Raw genomic sequence first — 21,065 nt, forward strand, 5'->3', positions numbered from 1 at the left:
GGTTTGTAAAATTTGATTTTTTTTAATTACGAAGAAAATAAAATTGACAATTGAAAATTAAATTGTAACTAAAAATAAAGATAATAGAAACTAATCAAGAAATGGAAATTAGGTCACTAGGGTATCCTCCTAGCCAAATTTAATGCATAAATATATTCCGACAATGGTCATTCAATTCATAGTGGCATCAAGAACCGTGCCCAAGGCTTTTCAAGGCTCATGAGTCATTAGATTCCTTAAAGGGTATTCCTACTCCGGATCAAGGGTCGTAGAAACTCAATTGGGACAATCTAGAGCCTTGTTATGGCCTCTAGTTGCACCAAAAGGCGAAGAGTCCTAGAATCAAGGTTCCCAAGCTAGCCAATACGGCAATCGGAATTGGTATTGTAACTAACCATGTTCTAAACAAGTGTCTTAGCCATAAATTAGATAAGTGATTAGGTCCCCTAATTTGTTCTAGACATGCTCATCTACACATTCAAGAGTTAATCAAGCTCCTAAGCATGCATCTAAGTCAAATATTATAGAATAGAACATATGCCAAACACGAAATTGAAAACCATTAAATCAAAACATATTTATTACATTAAATCCATGCTAGAGCTCAAACCCTAGTGTACCTACATGTGCATTTGCAAGCATAATTAGCTATAATGAGCTACGCTCATGGTACCGCAAGAGGTACTGACTCCCACCAAAGGAGTAGCCTACGGATACACAGCCAGGCGAGCTACCGCCTGAGCCTCGGATTGCCCCCAGATCACCGCTGACGCGCCGCCACGCGCCGTGCCAAGATAGCATCAGAAGCTCCTGACGCTGGGAACTGAAGCACATCAGTCCCACATCAAAAACAAGGAGAAGATCAGCCTTCTCCTCATCTATAAAAGGTTCTCCCCTCTCTCCTCATTAATTACGCATTTACTACTCATTTATTGTTATGCTGTCTATATGCATTGACTGACTTAGGCATCGGAGAAGTGAAGACCGCCCAACGCGGTCTCCCTCTGACGCCCTGTCTTTCGTTTGACAGCTAGCGAAGATTACCAAGTCCTCAGAGTAGCGGTCCGCTCACCGGACCCGCGTTAAACGAAGGTTCGGCTACTGCCGAACTCATCAAAAACAAGGAGAAGATCAGCCTTCTCCTCATCTATAAAAGGTTCTCCCCTCTCTCCTCATTAATTACGCATTTACTACTCATTTATTGTTCATTTATTGTTATGCTGTCTATATGCATTGACTGACTTAGGCATCGGAGAAGTGAAGACCGCCCAACGCGGTCTCCCTCTGACGCCCTGTCTTTCGTTTGACAGCTAGCGAAGATTACCAAGTCCTCAGAGTAGCGGTCCGCTCACCGGACCCGCGTTAAACGAAGGTTCGGCTACTGCCGAACTTTGAGCATTAACACCTAGCTTCCTAAATAGACTACTCACAACCCATCCACAAATCAACAACAATATACATCAATTAAAGAGGTAAAGGTGAAGAAGAGTGAGAAGTAACAAGAACAAGTCACAATTACTATAGAGCAAATATGACAAGCCTTGATTTATGGCTTCCCACTATACCCAATCTCAAATCTTGATGCTCCTTGAAATCCCTTGAGAAATTGATGAGAATTTTGGTGAGGTGGATTTTGATTCTTGGTGAGGAAGAAAATGGATCTTGGTGAGGAGAAGAATTTTGGTGTGGAGGTTCTTGGTAAGGAGAAGAAATGGTGTCGAGGGGTGGTTTTGGGTGTAGGGTGAGAGAGAGAGAGAGAGAGAGAGAGAGAGGATCAGAGGATGAAGGGATTCTGGTGGTGGTGTGCGGCAGAAGGGGAAAAAGAATGTATCTGAAATTAATGTCTGGGCCCTTGTAAATGTTGAAGTGAAGGAATAAAATCAATAAATAATAATGGGTGGTCACTGTTTTCGTGAGCAAGAGGAAAAGATGGGATAAGATAAGAAGATGAGCTGGCACGTGCTTAATAACTAATAAGTGAAGGATCAGATGATTGGGTCACCATCAGAGAAAGGATGAATTACCGTTCTGATGGGTTTGAATAATGAAAATGGAATATTGATGCCACATGTCATGGCCTTATTGGATAAGGAAAAAAATTACTCCACGTGCATGCATGTTTAGAGGCATAATTAACCAATTAAGCATAATTAAGTAATTAAGCTTAATTAAGCAATTAACCTTTTGTCGAAAACTCAAATCTTCACCATTTTCGCATCATTCTATTTCGTTTCCGCAACTTCGCTTATTTTCTACACAATAAATAAAATGGATTAATTACATAATAATTGATTTGAGGATTAACTTATTTATAGTGTTTTAGATACAATTACATGCATAAAAATGCGTGTAATCAATTACTTATTTCATTTTATTCGGAACTGCAGTCTTCAACTAGCACACAGAAAAACATAACGTAATGTTTCCCAAATACATGTAACATCTATAGACTACTATGAAGCTTTTCAAACTTTGCTTAAACTATAAGCTATCACAAAGAGACTTGATGCATACTCAAATTTTATTTTCAAAACCATTGAGATGCCATATATATAAAATATAAATAATTATAAGGTTAAAATCTATTTAGTCCCTATATTTTGCCTCTAACATTATTTCAATCTCTGATATTAATTCCAATTTCATCCAAAAACTCTCTGACCTCTCAATTTCCCTACAATAGGTCTATTCTGTTAACTCTCTGTCCAAATGCTCCGTTAAGTCGCTGATGTGGCAATCCCTTCCACGCCGACACAGCTCGATAATTGTGAAGTGTCCAATATAGCCTTGTGTTCTTTCTCCCTTCCTTTTTTTTTTTCTTGACTTTCTTTTATTCTCTTTTTTCTTTTCTCTTTTCTTCACACCCAAAATCCACAACCACTACCACCATAACCACCCCCGATCTCTCCACCACCAAGCTCACCATCCAAAAACCTTTCAATTCCCAAATTTCAACTTCTAGGGTTTCCAAAATCCCCAAATTGGTGGTCAATTCTCATACCCATTTTGATGTAGACTTCAATTTGATGGAGAATGTAGATTGAATGTCACCAAAATATAGATCGTGGAGTGTAGACTTCAATATTGAGATGCCATACATACAAAATATAAATAATAATAGGGTTAAAATATGTTTAGTCCATGTACTTTGCCTCCTACCTTATTTCAGTATCTGACATTCCAATATTCATCCAAAAACTCTCTGACCTCTTAATTTCCCTCCAATAAGTATATTCCGTTAACTCTCCGTTCAAGTGCTTTGTTAAGTCACTGACGTGGCAATCCCTTCCACGCCAACTCAGCTCGATAATTGTGAAATGCCCAATATTCTTTCTCCCATCAATCGATGTTGATGGGGTTTTCAGAGCTGATAGTGGTTGTGGGGGTATTGGTGTAGTTGTTAGAGATGATAGAGGTATGAGTATTGCGATTATTGCTAGACCTTTTGTACATGTACACTCGGCTCTGGAAAGCGGAGGTGTGTAGAGCCAAGGTTGGACGTGTTTGGACCCAAAATGAGCATTTTGGCCTGACAAGGCACGTCTTGGAGAAATTGAGCCAATGTCAGTGGCTCAAGCTATATATTGTCGACAAGTTCGAAATATATATTTAGAGGCTAAATAAAGCGTACTATGGAAGCATGGAAGCATGGAAACATGAAAAGTCAACTTTAGCACATTTTCCTACTTCGACTAGGAGAAACCGAGCTAAACAAGGAAGGAGGGGCGGCAGACTAACCAAATGAAATCTAAATGAGCTAAAACTTTCCAGATTAATACTAGACATCCCAAGGATAATTTCTTATGAATAGTACCAGAGATATTTTTGAGTGGAAGGCCTTCAAACAATCAGTCCAATCTTTTGCAGAAGCAAAACTGGAAAACTGGACCTGTAAGAGGTCCAGCAGCATTTCCAGCCCAACCGCGTGGAATAAAGCTCTTAAAATTTGTCAGGATGATCTACACTCATAGTGGAACATTTTTTATGAAGAAGTCGAAGGCTCATTCTGGAGTCTTGTTAGAGAAATAATTGAAGGAATAAAGGGGCAGAAACTGACCTAAAACCAGCTCAATATTCACATGTTCATGTTTCCTACCCACATGAAGAAAGCTAGATGCTTTTCTTCTTTTCCTTGGATATATTTTTCAAGACAATCTCTTTAATAGATCATCATCACTTCCATGTTTCTACACCTTCATGCTTTGCTTTCATTTCATCATTTCTCTATCTTTTCCATATTTTACAAATCACTTTCATACTCCACTTTCATTATTTTTCTTCCACTCATCATTTCACTCTTCTTTTTCTTCCCTATATAAACACCTTCTCCTCTCATTCTAAAACACACATTCACATTCAACAACAACATCTCTAAGATGATCTAAGTTCTCTCTAGAGCAAACCTCTCTAAGAGCAACTCCTCTCCTTCTCTTTCTCTTACCGGTGATCACACTCCTAGTCCTAGTCTTCTCAGAAGCCGACTTTCAGTGTCACCAAACCCTCTGTCAACGTGCTTCGGTCCTAGTCTCCTCGGGAGCCGACGGTAGTGCCGCGACCACAACGGTTACAGAACCAGCCAAGCAAGGGTAACGCCCTAGCAACCCAGCCAAGCTAAAGTCACGCTTTAGCAAGATCTCAATACTTCCCGGTGATTTCGCTCTGCTCAATCTGCAATATTGAGTATCGACTTGTGAACAAGAAGAAACTTCAGCAAAGTCCTCACCACGAGGCATAAAGAATCCCACGACGAGGTTGGTGCTCTCCTCGTCTACAATCGCTTGATAGAAGTCAGGTCAAGGGACACCCCCGACGACCGCACCCGAACGGTGCTGGCACGCCCGCGCAAGAAAAGAGACTGTTGACCAGCTGCAGCAAAATTGGAGCCAAACATTTTGGCACACCCGGTGGGACTACATTAGAAGTTTTTCTCTTGAAGCACATTCAACCACCGGGCTTCAAAACAAACATTTTGGCACGCCCAGTGGGACAAGGTTAGAATTTTTTTTCTTTTCTTGAAGACATTCAACCACCGGGCTTCAAACCAAACATTTTGGCACGCCCAGTGGGACAAGGTTAGAATTTTTTTTCTTTTCTTGAAGACATTCAACCACCGGGCTTCAAACCAAACATTTTGGCACACCCGGTAGGACTACATCAGAAGTTTTTCTCTTGAAGCACATTCAACCACTGGGCTTCAAAACAAACATTTTGGCACGCCCAGTGGGACAACATCAGAAGTTTTTTCTCTTGAAGCACATTCAACCACCGGCCTTCAAAACAAACATTTTGGCACACCCGGTGGGACTACACTAGAGTCTTTTTGCATTTGTTCGCCATTATTGAGATGCTAGGGGAAAATCTTTACCAAAAGAAATTCCTAAAGTAAATAGATGGTCAATGTTGCCACCACTGGCGATACTGCCATTAATGATGAGTTTATGCCTATTCCCATCCCAGAGGGGGCAAGAATTGAGGAACAGCTGGCGATCATCATGGCCAACGTCGAGAGGCATAAAGAAAAGCGAGCCAGGGACATGGCCAGTTTGATCGCAAAAACAAAGCAGAGGTTTCGCGATTGGGACCAACAAATTGAGCAGAACGCTCGAGAAGTTAGAGAACAATTCCATAAGCCTTTCTTGAGCAGTGACAAACAGACCACTCAACATGCCGCGAACATCACATCTGAGTTCACAACCTTACGCGAGGAAGGTTCCAGCTTGGCTAATTCGCAGCAAGGCGAATTGGAACGTCAAAAACCTGCTCGCGAAGAGGTCATTTCTGAGACTAACTTGCCTATAGGTGGCAATCAACCTAAGGATCTCACTGGTGAGTCACAGCCTTACACAGAGGCTGTGCATGGAAAAGGTCATCAACAAGATTGTTCTTCTGACAATACAATTGTCTCTGAACAAATATCTGATTTCTCCACTGATCAAGCCAAATATGTGGCTACTGATCAGATGCATGGGGGGCAAGATATGACCCATGATCATCCCTTTGATCAAGAGAAGTTGGCGACAGTTGGCGACAAAGCCGATCTTGGGACACCGTCATCTCCCAAATTACAATTGAAGATCACGCCTCGTCAACCAACAAAGATACTTGGGGGGCAAGATTACCCCTCTCACGAGCCAAATTCCTCCAAATTCTTCAACGAGAAGTATCTTTGTTCTTTTCCTATAAGCTCTCACAGGAGGGATTTTTACCCTACAAATTTTGATACATCGGAGCTTGGAATGAAGCATAGATGGCCTCCCCCGTGGTCTTCTAGAGGTTAGCCAAACATGGTGCTGCTAGCTTCTTTCTTTCTTTGCTTTTAATTTTCTGTTAATTTTTCGTTTCTAGTTTTCTTTTCATTAAAAAAAAATGGCCTAGTTTTCTAATTACCAAAAATGAATTTGGTAAGGGGTTGTGAATCATAACGGAATAGGTGAAGTCTCTTTTGTTAATATTGGCCTAAACTCCTTATTGGTGCCTAGTTCAGGTCCCTTAAGGTTAAGGGCGGCTTTTATTAACACTTGTTGAACTGTCTTCACACTTATGACCTTTCACATCTTAGTAAGTATAGCCTATGTGAAATGGTGTCTAGAAAGGGGACAACGTTCATGACAGGTTCTTGAATCCAGAAGTGCGTGCAAATGGGCCTAAACCACTATGTGGGAGTAGCTCATGCCAAAATGGATTCTGCCTCTCTTGTTCGCCCTCCCCCACCTGGCCATTTCAGTAAGGTTGCCCAAAGGATTTGACAGAAAATTTGTGTCTAGGCGACTATACTTGGGCCGCATGTCTAAACCTTGATTCACATTGTCTTATTGAATTTAGATACTTATTAAAAAAAAAAAAAAAAAAGTTGAATTTGGTAAAGGGGTTGTGAATCATAACAGAATAGGTGAAGTCTCTTTTGTTAATATTGGCCTAAACTCCTTATTGGTGCCTAGTTCAGGTCCCTTAAGGTTAAGAGCAGCTTTTATTAACACTTGTTGAACTGTCTTCACACTTATGACCTTTCTCATCTTAGTAAGTATAGCCTATGTGAAATGGTGTCTAGAAAGGGGACAACGTTCATGACAGGTTCTTGAATCCAGAAGTGCGTGCAAATGGGCCTAAACCACTATGTGGGAGTAGCTCATGCCAAAATGGATTCTGCCTCTCTTGTTCGCCCTCCCCCACCTGGCCATTTCAGTAAGGTTGCCCAAATGATTTGAAAGAAAATTTGTGTCTAGGCGACTATACTTGGGCCGCATGTCTAAACCTTGATTCACATTGTCTTATTGAATTCAGCTACTTATCAAAAAAAAAATTAGTGCGATCCAAAAATTACTGAGGAGTCAAAACACTGAGGGATTAATTTATTAGCCAATCTCTTCGCATAAGCCTTCGGGAACAATTCTAGTGTTCCTACACTCGCAAAGCCCATTCATGAAGGCCTGTTTTTGAGGCCCATAATCGTTTCTTCGCTTTGCCTATCAACACTAGGGGGCAACACTATACAATACTAAGCCCATTTAGTATCTCAATGATGGCGAATTTCGTTAACTTTGTTTTAGGTTTTATATTCATATTTCAGTTTTTGTTTTCGTTAACTTTGTTTTAGGTTTTATATTCATATTTCAGTTTTTGTTTATCTTTGTTCTTTACTTCGTTGGTTGTTTGTTTATTATTAGAGTCAAAATGAATTTTGGGTAAATATCTTCTTCATCGGGCGCATCCAATGGGATGTAATGTCTAAGGTCTAGTTTGGATACGAGAAGTGCTGACAAAGGGTCTCGTCCCCTGTCAATCAAGTGAGCTGAGCTCCGCCAAAATCATTCCTCTCTTCACCTGGTCATGTTCCAAAGGAGTTACCGAAAGGAGAAGAGAAATATCCCTAAGTCCAAAACGTTTTTTCTTGTATGTTGCGTCACTTTATGTGTTGTTCTTGTTTTTGTTTTGTTTTGAGTCTTAGGATGCCCTTTCAACTGTCTGTGAAGGGTTTCAATCTCCAAATTTATGGCTAAAATAAAAAAAAATAATAATAAATAAAATAAAATAAAAAAGTCATAAATACAACTCTTAGGGGGCAATTCTAAGTGTTCCTACACTCGCAAAGCTACTAAGCCGAGTCAGCGGCTCCAGAAACTTTTCCAGCTTTGCCCTCGCAGGAAAGGCTGAGCTCAAGGGAAATGTGAGAGCCACCACCGTGACCGCCACCTCCATCGGAAGTAGTCTTCATGTTGCCAAAGATGTCCTCACCATGCACGGGAAACAGTGAAAGGGTTTCAATCTCCTGGTGATCTTCTCCTCTTTGTTCCTTGAAAGTTTGTTCTACATTCATGTCAAAGAAAGTAGAACTAGTTCCCCCTCCAACTGAGATTGAACAATCCCTAGCACTCTTCTCCATGTTCATGGATCCATAACCGCCATAGTTCCCTATCTGTCCGTTAAAAGCAATCATCACACCAACAGAAGAAGCAGAAGCAGAAGCAGGTGCAGATGAATTGGTAACATTGTCATCACCAACAAGCCCTGATCTTTGCATGGGCACATGAACATCCGAAGTGGACCTCTTCTTCTGCTTCTCCCGAGCCCTTTGGTTCACGAACCAAAAATAGACGTTCTTGAACTCGATCTTGCCGTACCATTTCAGCTGGAGACAGATCCTCTGAACCTGCTCTACAGTTGGGGACCTAACTCCCTTATTGTAGAAAAGCTCCTTGAGGATTCTTATCTGATCTGTAGTGGGAGTCCACCTGCTCCGCCTACAAAGCATGTTAGCACTACTCCCGGCTGCTTTGTTGCTTCCTCCATCCTCGGTTGGTTGCTGGGTTTGTGGTTCCATTGGTGAAGGGTTGAGAGAATGCGAGAATTGAAGAATGGTGATGACAAGTAATTAAGAAAGATTGCTGTTAGAATTATTGGGAAGGACTGAAGATCTGTGAGAGAAGGATTGAAATTGACAGAGAGATGTTCGTAAAAAAGGAAGGGTATTGTTGAGGATCTGAAACTCAGAGGAAGGTTTTTTTTTTTTTTTTTTTTTTTTTTGGCGTGAACGTTCCCATCCCCATAATGCACCTATTTATAGGAACAGGGCATGCAAATCTCCACCCTTGGACGGACAGTCTCGGAAAAGCATTTCCACCTGCTGGACGGTCAAAGAGGAGTCAAATCGATGTCAGTAAATCGAGATTAGTGATTCCAAATCTCGGGAAAAAAGGGACTAGCAGCATGTGAGGAGCGGTTTTTGAGGAGTTAGCTATTATTAAAGGATTAATAGCATGTGGGGAAACGGAACGGTTTTCGAGGAGGTAACTGTTCTTTTCACGAGATTATTTTTCACGACTGTTGTTTTTCAACGAGTGATTAGTGCCTTAAATCTCGGAAAAGAAGGAATTATTGGCGCTAAGAGTTTTGAGTTGGGAGCCAGCAAGTGGATCCAAAAGATACATATTTTCTCAAAACGTAACCCTCGTCGCAAGGCTCTTTTTGACGCTGAGCATATTTTAAAAGTTCATATTATTTTCAATATACAACTATGGGGGCCTATATTTGGGGCTTTGTGAGACACGTTGACACAGCTTCTCACGGATATTTGAATATCAGGATAAGAAAATATTATTGTATTCATAAAGTGGCTTTGCGGCCAAAAGCAGTACATTCATTACAAAGCCAAAAGTGGCTAGAATACAAAACAGGAATCTTCGGATATCTTCTAAATCTTTTCTCAAGTGGAAGCAGCTATGGAATCCAACGTCGGGTTGAGCCGCGCCATTATTTCAAGGAGGGGTAGACTTCAGGGAAGGAAAAAGAGGAGTAACGGAGCCCCCGCGCCCCTTTTACATGGAAGCGGTAGAGGAATACAACATAGGCTTGGCCAACACCATTATTCATGAGAAGGGGAGACTCCAGTGAAAGAAAATGGAGCCTCCAAGCCCCTTCAATTGGAAGCAGCTATTGAATCCAACGCTGGGTTGAGCCGCGCCATTATCTCCTGGAGGGGCAGAGAGTGAAGGAACCGAATATCAGCTTGAGTCTCTGCACCCCCTCTAGCCTTGGTAACCACCATTAGCTGGACGTGAAGTACAGGAACAGCCATTCTGTAGCTTGAACCCATTCCTTCAAAGAGTCCATCCCTTCTCATCCCTCCAAGATTCTATCAAGAAGAGAAAGGGGGAGAAGGAGGTGAGAACCAAAGCCCCTTCCATCTGGAGGGCACAACACGGGCCAGGTCCAGAAGGAAGGAAACAGAGGAGGAAAGACGAACCTCAGAGTGGCCGTCCTCCCTCTCCCCGTTTCGCTCCGCGTATGGGATTTTCTCAAAAAATGATCTTACATGACCGGAGATCCCACACTTGGAGCCCCCTCGTGTTTCTAAACCAATTTGAAGCCTGGCATTTTTGTTGCAGAACTCCAGAAGGACAAAACAAGGGGTTGCCTAAGGTTACGCCATGAGGCCTAACTCAGGCTTAAGATTATGCCATAAAGCCTAAAATTTAGAGGTTAAAGGTCATTTCATGAGGGGAAGATTTGTGAAGAAGGAGAAAAAGAAGCAAGGATTGAAAGGCCATTTCTCGAATATTTCAGAAAAGTTGTTGTGAGTATTCCCTTCTTGAAATACAACTATTTATAGGGACTTCAGGCAAATCCCCACCCTTGGATGAAGCTCTATTTCAAAACCGATGTCAATAAATCGAGATTAGTGATTCCAAATCTCGGGAAAAAAAAAAGGGATTAGCAGCATGTGAGGAGCGGTTTTTGAGGAGTTAGCTATTATTAGAGGATTAATAGCATGTGGGGAAACCGAACGGATTTCGAGGAGGTAACTGTTCTTTTCACAAGATTATTTTTTCACGACTGTTGTTTTTCAACGAGTGATTAATGCCTTAAATCTCGGAAAAGAAGGGATTAACAGTATGTGAGGAGACCGAACGGTTTTCGAGGGGGCCTACAGAGATTGGCCCGCAAAGCTCAATTTCAAGCAAAGTTCCTCCATGCGGAGTTTCGCCGCAATAGCACTTGCTTCGGCCTGAGTGGCCCGTTCTCTGAGACGGGCCAGGTTGCGGCCCATTTCTTCAGAAGCAGCCAAAGGTTCATCGAGTTGGGCTTCTTTTGCAGCAGTTGCATTCTCAACAGAGAGCTAGCAAACAAGGCAGATACTTGTTGCTATACACATGGCGAAGCTACCACCAAGGAAGAGAAGGATCCTCATTCGCGATCAAAAGTAGTCTCCTTCGCATGGGGGGCACACTAAAGTTCTGATCTCTTACAACCTACCTAAGTTTCACCAATTCACTACATACCAGACATCAGATACATAGGGGGCAATAAAGTTGGCAAAGAAAGCGTCAGTTCATGACAAAGGCAATCCAGATTGTGGCATTCAAGCTTTATGGCCTATTTAGAGGCCTATATGGAAACAGTCAAGCCAATAAAAGTGGCTTTGGAGCAACAACATTATAAGAGTAGTAGTGTTGATTCAAGACCCCTTCAGTCAAGACGAAGACCTTTGACTTCGAGGTCTGGGGGGCAATGTTTGGACCCAAAATGAGCATTTTGGCCTGACAAGGCACGTCTTGGAGAAATTGAGCCAATGTCAGTGGCTCAAGCTATATATTATTGACAAGTTTGAAATATATATTTAGAGGCTAAATAAAGCTTACTATGGAAGCATGGAAACATGAAAAGTCAACTTTATCACATTTTCCTACTTCGACTAGGAGAAACCGAGCTAAACAAGGAAGGAGGGGCGGCAGACTAACCAAATGAAATTTAAATGAGCTAAAACTTTCCAGATTAATACTAGACATCCCAAGGATAATTTCTTATGAAGAGTGCCAGAGATATTTTTGAGTGGAAGGCCTTCAAACAATCAGTCCAATCTTTTGCAGAAGCAAAACTGGAAAACTGGACCTGTAAGAGGTCCAGCAGCATTTCCAGCCCAACCGCATGGAATAAAGCTCTGAAAATTTTTCAGGATGATCTACACTCATAGTGGAACATTTTTTATGAAGAAGTCGAAGGCTCATTCTGGAGTCTTGTTGGAGAAATAATTGAAGGAATAAAGGGGCAGAAACTGACCTAAAACCAGCTCAATATTCACATGTTCATGTTTCCTACCCACATGAAGAAAGCTAGATGCTTTTCTTCTTTTCCTTGGATATATTTTTCAAGACAATCTCTTTAATAGATCATCATCACTTCCATGTTTCTACACCTTCATGCTTTGCTTTCATTTCATCATTTCTCTATCTTTTCCATATTTTACAAATCACTTTCATACTCCACTTTCATTATTTTTCTTCCACTCATCATTTCACTCTTCTTTTTCTTCCCTATATAAACACCTTCTCCTCTCATTCTAAAACACACATTCACATTCAACAACAACATCTCTAAGATGATCTAAGTTCTCTCTAGAGCAAACCTCTCTAAGAGCAACTCCTCTCCTTCTCTTTCTCTTACCGGTGATCACACTCCTAGTCCTAGTCTTCTCAGAAGCCGACTTTCAGTGTCACCAAACCCTCTGTCAACGTGCTTCGGTCCTAGTCTCCTCGGGAGCCGACGGTAGTGCCGCGACCACAACGGTTACAGAACCAGCCAAGCAAGGGTAACGCCCTAGCAACCCAGCCAAGCTAAAGTCACGCTTTAGCAAGATCTCAATACTTCCCGGTGATTTCGCTCTGCTCAATCTGCAATATTGAGTATCGACTTGTGAACAAGAAGAAACTTCAGCAAAGTCCTCACCACGAGGCATAAAGAATCCCACGACGAGGTTGGTGCTCTCCTCGTCTACAATCGCTTGATAGAAGTCAGGTCAAGGGACACCCCCGACGACCGCACCCGAACGGTGCTGGCACGCCCGCGCAAGAAAAGAGACTGTTGACCAGCTGCAGCAAAATTGGAGCCAAACATTTTGGCACACCCGGTGGGACTACATTAGAAGTTTTTCTCTTGAAGCACATTCAACCACCGGGCTTCAAAACAAACATTTTGGCACGCCCAGTGGGACAAGGTTAGAATTTTTTTTCTTTTCTTGAAGACATTCAACCACCGGGCTTCAAACCAAACATTTTGGCACGCCCAGTGGGACAAGGTTAGAATTTTTTTTCTTTTCTTGAAGACATTCAACCACCGGGCTTCAAACCAAACATTTTGGCACACCCGGTAGGACTACATCAGAAGTTTTTCTCTTGAAGCACATTCAACCACTGGGCTTCAAAACAAACATTTTGGCACGCCCAGTGGGACAACATCAGAAGTTTTTTCTCTTGAAGCACATTCAACCATCAGAAGTTGGGACAGTATCTGTACAATGGTGGGCCACGGGCCACGCTTGTCGCTGTTTAACATGGTATCAGAGCGGGTCGCTCTTCAATACATCGCCATCATGGACCCGGATATGGGTTCATTCATTAATTGATTCACCAATCTCCTCTCCAATCATGGACCTAGTTTGGGTTCATTAAATTGGCCATCGGAAGTTTCCGATTGGATTATTGCCAAGTGTCCGATGTGGGCCTTGGATTGTTATGTGATTGGTCAAGTATCTAATGTGGGACTTGTGACCCGATTTCCAATGTGGAATTGGGTTTGTCAATTAATTCCACGTGCATACCTAGAGCTAGGTTGCACGTGAGGGGGCGTGTTGGAGAGGAAAGATCTCACATTGGAAAAGTGACAAAATATAATATAACTTATAAGTGGGTGGCTCTTACCTAATTGTACCGAGACCTTTTATGATTAAAACCCAACACCTATCGGGTGGTTAAGTTGGGACAGTATCGGTACAATGGTGGGTCATGGGCCACGCTTGTCGCTGTTTAACAGATCGATCATACAAGGTCAATTGAGATTTCACTCAAACTCACTCCTTTAAAGGGTAATTTTTATTTTTATTTTTTTATTACAGTTAAAAGTAATACTGACCTACTGAGAACTGAGTATCCTTGGTTTTTGCAATAGTTTGTTATTTACTGTACTTGTTTGGGTGCTAAATACCTACCTCTAAACTCCTGGAGGCCGGAGTACTCTGGTATCTACATTTCAAGTATTTATCTTGAGTTTCTGCATTAACTCTACTAATAATAATCTGACCATACACCATATATAAGCTTAGACATACAAGGCCATGAATTGGAAGTTGCTCCCTGGCTTTGGACTAACCAAAGCTTTCACTTACGCAAGGAAGAATGGTATCTGCCCCTATAATTACCAAGGTGTGTGTGGTGTGGCATCTTATTAGTAATTCGTTAGATTCGGATTTCTTGTTTGCAAGTAAAAATCATGCTGGTTTAATCAAACTGATAAGTCCTTTTTGTTTGAGAAAAGTGTTATACTTTTGATTAAGGACTGCATCACCTAAAAGAAACAAAGTTTTAGAATGTTTATGTACAATATCATAAGGAACCAAGCTGAGGTTACTGTCTAGAGAGTCTAGTACTTTAACATGTTTCCGTCCATATTTCTTTTTATCATATGTTTGCTATAGAAAAATTCAGTTTCATTGGTTCATTTAGAACATGTTATCGCTGAAATTGGAATGCATTCAAAAGTTCTTTGCTGTAATATTGTGTCCAGAAACATATCACAAACTATTCTCGTAGAACTTAACAGTGTGGTATTTCAAAAGAAACAGGTGAATAGAAAAGTGAATCGAAAAGTAACTAAATTCGGTTTTGTTGAAGGAAAATCGACTTAGTGTGCCTTATCAAACTAGGAATAGTTTCATGGTTGTAATAGGAGAGAAGGTTCTAGAATTCCTAGTCCTACTCGGATTAGTTTTCCTTGTAACATTAGAACATGTACTTTGTAATCCCTATATATAGGGCTCCTATTCTCAATAATGAAAATACAATTCTCTCATCAATCTCTCTCAAATTCTATTATCCTTAAACACGTTATCAGCACGAGCCCTAACCTTGAGATCAAAAATCCAAAACCAGAAAATTCTTCAACATCACCTTTTCACCGTTGCACCTAGCCCGTGCTAGACTAGCCGCTGCTGCCCACCTGCACGCCCCTGTGCTGCACGCTGCCCCTGCAGCCCATACGCACCCGTGTGCCACCTACTGCCCCTGCAGCATCGCCGCACGCCTGCTGCCCCTGCAGCACAGCAGGACGCTCGCTCCTGTGCAGATCTGCCTTCTTGCAAGCCCCGAAACGTCTTGATAGGGACCTCAAATAAAAATGCTTACTTCATAAAAGTTGTTTGTCTCTGTCTCTTCTATCTGACCTCCAAATTTCAGCCTTATCGAAGTTATTTTGAGACCTGTACACCAATCGAAGTGAAAGCTATTAAGAGGCAAATCTGCTCCGATTTTCAACAAAAAAATCCTTGAAAACCGCTGCTCCCTTCAAGCATCACTGCAGCAGCTCCTAGCCCAAGGTAGCCTCATCTGCGTGCCTGCCCCTGCAGCGCCTACGCGCCCCTGCGTACGCATCTGTCGTCCAGCTCCTCGGCTTACCTCGGCCAGACCTATATCGGTCACGTAGCAGGGATTGAAAGATTGTTTGCAATCCCCGAACCAGGATCGATAGCACGCCTGCATCAACACGCGCGTGTATTGAGAATTTCAAATTCCGAAATTCATGAGTAAGTTTTCACTAGTAAGTTGTTCCCATTGTTGAAATTTAAATTTATTTTTATTTTTCTTCGGGGACTTACAAAATCCCTTCTTCTACATCCCACTTTTCTGTAACGTGGGTTCAATTTGCTAAAAGCGGAATCGTGGGGATTCACGCTATATACGAACTAAGAGCGTTCGTGATCTTCGGACTAAGAGTGTCCGTGAGCATCGATTTTTACGAACTAAGAGCGTTCGTAGGCTATGGACTAAGAGCGTTCGTAAGCATAAAAATTTGACCATATAAACGTCATTGGTTTCAATCCAGATCCAAAAATTTGGAAACTATCAACATAGACAGTGGTTATAACTTTTTCTCACCAGGCGTACTCAAGAGTAATTGTGATGTCTAGGAAAGGTTTGAACTGAGAGAACGGTTTTAAAAGTGAGCAACGCTCCACCAAAATCTCGCCTTACCTTACCTGGTCACAACCAAATTGGAATTACCAAACAGATTGAGTAACTACTACTTGTCTAAACTTGATTATCCTTTTTGGATTAAATTTAGAAACTTTGATGTAATCATTGGCTTTCATTGAAATAAAGTGTCGTTTTTGATTCGAACTTTATTCATTCAAGTATGTTTCCCGGAGAGCTAGAATGCCTCGTGGATAGTGCTACTACGCACACCATACTTCGAAATAGGCAGTTATTTCTTGAGATGACGCCTACTCGATATTCAGTGACTACGATGGCAGGGTCATCTAAATTGATTCATGGTCAAGGACCAGCTCAATTCTTGTTGCCACATGGCACAATCATTAATGTCACTGAAGCTCTCTACGCTCCTAGGGCAGGAAGAACCCTATTGAGCTTCAAAGATATAAGAGCCAATGGTTTTCATGTGGAAACACATTGTGAGAATGGACAAGAGTTCCTTTGCATCACCTCTAATGACTACGGACCTAAACGAGTATTAGAGAAACTTATGTGTCGATCTAGTGGGTTGTATGCAACCACTATTCGAATAATTGAATCCAATCATGTTATGAGAGATGATTTATGGGATTCTGACACATATAGGCTTTGGCATGACTGTTTGGGACACCCAGGTCGTGATATGTTGATCCGTATATTAAAAACTTCACACGGACATCCATTTTTCAGAAAGAAAAGAAGTAAAAACCGGATATTGGACACCGAAAGAGCACCTGCGCCTCATGGCGCCGTTCACCCCCAGAACCGGCCATCCTTGGCCGGCGCTGCCGTCCCCCTGCGGCCTCAAGGTGGCATTGACGCCACCAATGCTCTTTCTACTCCAAATTTTGCTTCTAAAGTCAATTGTGACTTCGTGGCTCAACCAAAATTCTCATTGGTTGTTTCTAAAGCCCATCATTCATTCTGCAAAGCCTGCTCTTTAGCAAAATTAGGATCGAGACCATCTTATGCAAAGGACACTAAAGAAAATATACCATTCTTACAGAGAATCCAAGGTGATATTTGTGGACCTATTCAACCACCATGCGGACCATTTAGATATTTTATGGTGTTGGTTGATGCATCGACACGCTGGTCACATGTCATGCTATTGTCCACAAGGAACGCTGCATTTGCTAAACTCCTAACACAAATAATTAAGTTAAGGGCTCACCACCCTAATCATCCTATTAAGTCTATCAGATTAGACAACGCTGGGGAGTTTACATCAAAAACTTTTGATGATTATTGCATGTCCATTGGGATCGAAGTTGAACATCTAGTTCCTCATGTTCACACCCAAAATGGTCTCGCAGAAGCCGCCATTAAATGACTACAAATGGTCGCTAGGGCATTGGTAATGCGCACCAATCTCCCTATTTCTGCTTGGGGCTATGCAATATTGCATGCAACTGTGCTTATTCGTCTGAGGCCCACTACCCACTCAACCATTTTCTACGTCCCAGATGGTCACTGGGTATGAGCCTGATGTCTCACACTTACGCATATTTGGATGTGCAGTCTATGTGCCTATTGCGCCTCCACAGCGCACCAAAATGGGTCCTCAACGACGATTAGGCGTTTACGTTGGATATGATTCTCCAACCATTGTCCGCTACATAGAACCCTTGACAGGCGATCTCTTTACCGCTAGATTTACGGATTGTCACTTCGATGAGACAGTCTTCCCGTCGTTAGGGGGAGATAGGAACATAAATGTTCAACAGGAACGACAGGAATTGTCGTGGTCTGTCCCCACTCTGTCTCATCTTGATCCCCGAACCGCACAGTCCGAAATTGAAGTGTGGAGAATTCTCGATCTTCAGAACGTAGCAGAATCGATGCCTGATGCGTTTTCTGATATCGCTAAAGTGACGAGATCACACATACCTGCTGCAAACGTGCCTGCAAGGATTGATGTCCCTAAAATTAGAGGACATGACGCCATCTCAAGGGCAACTGAGCATGGCGCCAACGTCCCCTCTCATAGTGATGGTGACGTTGTGGCTAGGCCCATGGCTCCTGCCAGGAAGCGCGGGAGGTCTATTGGTTCGATGGATTCTCGCCCAAGAAAGAAAGCGAGTTTGGCACAAAATAATGCATTAATCATCGATGTAAATAATCCATCTCATGAGAATATTCCGGATTATGGTTATGTCCAAGAGACATCATTGGGGGACGCTCCAATGTCAGAACCAACTCCAGAGAATAGAGAGATCTCCATGAATTACACTAGTGTACATGAGATGATGGATAGAAATTCTATGGCTATTGATGATGCATTTGCATATCATATTGCTAAAGGAATTATAGAATATGATGATATCGAACCTCGCTCTGTTGAAGAATGTCAACGAAGAGCGGATTGGCCTAAATGGAAAGATGCGATCCAGGCTGAATTGGATTCACTAACAAAGAGACAGGTGTTTGGGCCTATAACGCAGACACCCCCTAATGTAAGACCTGTTGGCCATAAATGGGTCTTTGTTAGAAAGCGTAATGAGAAAAATGAGGTGGTAAGATATAAAGCCCGCCTTGTGGCGCAAGGTTTCTCACAACGCCTTGGAATCGACTACGAGGAGACATATTCTCCTGTAATGGATGTTATAACGTTCCACTACCTTGTTAGTTTGGTAGTTTCCGAAAAACTTGACATGCAGCTTATGGATGTGGTTACATCATATATCTATGGGGATCTAGATTCAGAGATATATATGAAGGTTCCAGATGGACTTCAATTACCCAAATCAAGTAGCTCTAAACCTCGGAGCGCGTTTTCAATAAGATTAAAACGCTCACTATATGGATTAAAACAATCCGGACGGATGTGGTATAACCGTCTAAGTGACTACTTGATTGGGAAGGGATATATTAACAATGAAATATGCTCATGCGTGTTCATTAAAAGAACAAGTTCCAGATTTGCAATCGTAGCAGTTTATGTCGATGACATGAACCTAATTGGAACTCTAGATGAGTTAAAGGAAACTGCTAAATACTTGAAATCCGAATTTGAGATGAAAGATCTTGGGAAAACACGGTTTTGTCTCGGTTTAGAACTCGAGCACTGTAGTGATGAAATTTTGATCCATCAGTCTGCATATACTCAGAAAATTCTAAGGCGCTTTAATGAAGATAAAGCAAAGCCTGTGAGTACTCCCATGATTGGTCGCAGTCTTGAGCCCGGAAAAGATCCGTTTCGTCCAAAGGATGAGGACAAAGAATCATTAGAGGCCGAAGTGCCCTACTTAAGTGCAATAGGCGCATTATTGTACTTAGCTCAATGCACAAGACCGGACATCTCCTTCGCAGTGAACTTGTTAGCTTGACATAGCTCTGCGCCAACACGCCGCCATTGGATTGGTGTAAAGACAATTTTTCGATACCTTAGAGGTACGATTGATATGGGCCTATTCTATCCCTACAGAGAGAAAAGGAATGACGGAATTTAGGGATCGGACCCCAAAAGGCAAAAAGCCACCGTCCAAGAGTTGACCGTCGACCATGTTGCCGCCGCCGGCATCGCCGCCGTCCATGGTGGCCGGCGTCTCCCTACTCCCCTCCATCAAAATGACAATGATGTTTTGATGGGTTTTGCTGATGCAGGGTACCTCTCTGACCCTCACAAAGGTCGCTCCCAAACGGGTTATGTCTTTACCATGGGAAGCACTGCGATATCTTAGAGGTCTACAAAACAGACCCTTGTTGCTACTTCCTCAAATCATGCAGAGATTATTGCTCTACATGAAGCCGTACGTGAATGTATATGGCTAAGGTCTGTAATTAGACATATTCAAGGAAGTTGTGGTTTGAAGTCTACCACAGATGAACCTACATGCATTTATGAGGATAATGCAGCTTGTATTGAAGAAATGAAGTTAGGTTTCATCAAGGGCGACAACACCAAGCATATATCGCCTAAGTTCTTTTACAATCAGCAACAACAATCACTTCTAAAGATTGAAGTGAATCAAATCCGATCAGAGGATAATGTAGCGGACTTATTCACTAAGTCGTTACCTAAATCCACCTTCGAGAAACATGTGAAGAGCATCGGATTGAGAAAGTTATCCGAACTCCCACGATTGTAGCAATCAGGGGGAGATATCGACATCAGGGGGAGTTATGATGTCTACATGTTCGATCTCGAAGAGTAGAGGACGTGTTGTACTCTTTTTCTCCTCCTCGAGCGTATTTTTGTTCCACAGGGTTTTTCACTCGAGCAAGGTTTTTAACGAGGCAACGGATGAAGCGTCACCACCAAGTTTGAGCGGCACAAGGGGGAGTGTTGAAGGAAAATCGACTTAGTGTGCCTTATCAAACTAGGAATAGTTTCATGGTTGTAATAGGAGAGAAGGTTCTAGAATTCCTAGTCCTACTCGGATTTGTTTTCCTTGTAACATTAGAACATGTACTTTGTAATCCCTATATATAGGGCTCTTATTCTCAATAATGAAAATACAATTCTCTCATCAATCTCTCTCAAATTCTATTATCCTTAAACATGTTTTCTATTTCCAACTTAAGTTGACATATATATAAATATATATTTATTTATTTTTCTTAAATGTCAGACTCAATATTGTGAGATCGAAGCTGATTAGAGAATAATGCATCCATTTGAACATGTCAAAGCCATCAGAGCGATTTTAAGGCTTTCTTTTTGGCTCGGAAACTCAAAACTTCTTCATAAATATTATTCAAATATTCAAAAACTGCCACTCTTAAACATTAACTATCTTTGCTCGATCTTATTGGAATGTAGAATGTGTATAGAACACAATAGCAAAGGTTTTATCTAAGGTCTTCTTGCAGTGACCCAATAACCCCTAGGCTATTAACACGAAATTTATTAACCATAGTGGTTGTGAAAACTTGTGAACTTGTGTTATTGTACAAATCTTGTGCAACTATGATAATGCAAAGAACATACGGTATCAATGAAAATAAGAAAAGGAGGTTACTGATTTCAGTTCCCTTTAAGGTGCCTCCTTGTTGGCTTTCCATTAAACAGTTGCTAATTTTAGCTTTAAAGATACTTGAGACACT

The 21,065-nt window shown here is 41.8% G+C and overlaps 1 long non-coding RNA gene across 1 annotated transcript; it reads right to left on the reverse strand.

Annotated features, from left to right (window-relative positions):
* Positions 1–552: 552 nt before the first annotated feature.
* LOC133736497 (uncharacterized) lies at positions 553–1,800 on the reverse strand. Its single transcript, XR_009859589.1, has 2 exons — positions 1,406–1,800; positions 553–611 (listed from the first exon to the last, which is right to left on the reverse strand). It is a non-coding gene; the product is annotated as an uncharacterized LOC133736497 (long non-coding RNA).
* Positions 1,801–21,065: the final 19,265 nt, after the last annotated feature.

Source organism: Rosa rugosa, chromosome 1, assembly GCF_958449725.1.
Source record: "Rosa rugosa chromosome 1, drRosRugo1.1, whole genome shotgun sequence".
NCBI classification, from domain to species: domain Eukaryota; kingdom Viridiplantae; phylum Streptophyta; class Magnoliopsida; order Rosales; family Rosaceae; genus Rosa; species Rosa rugosa.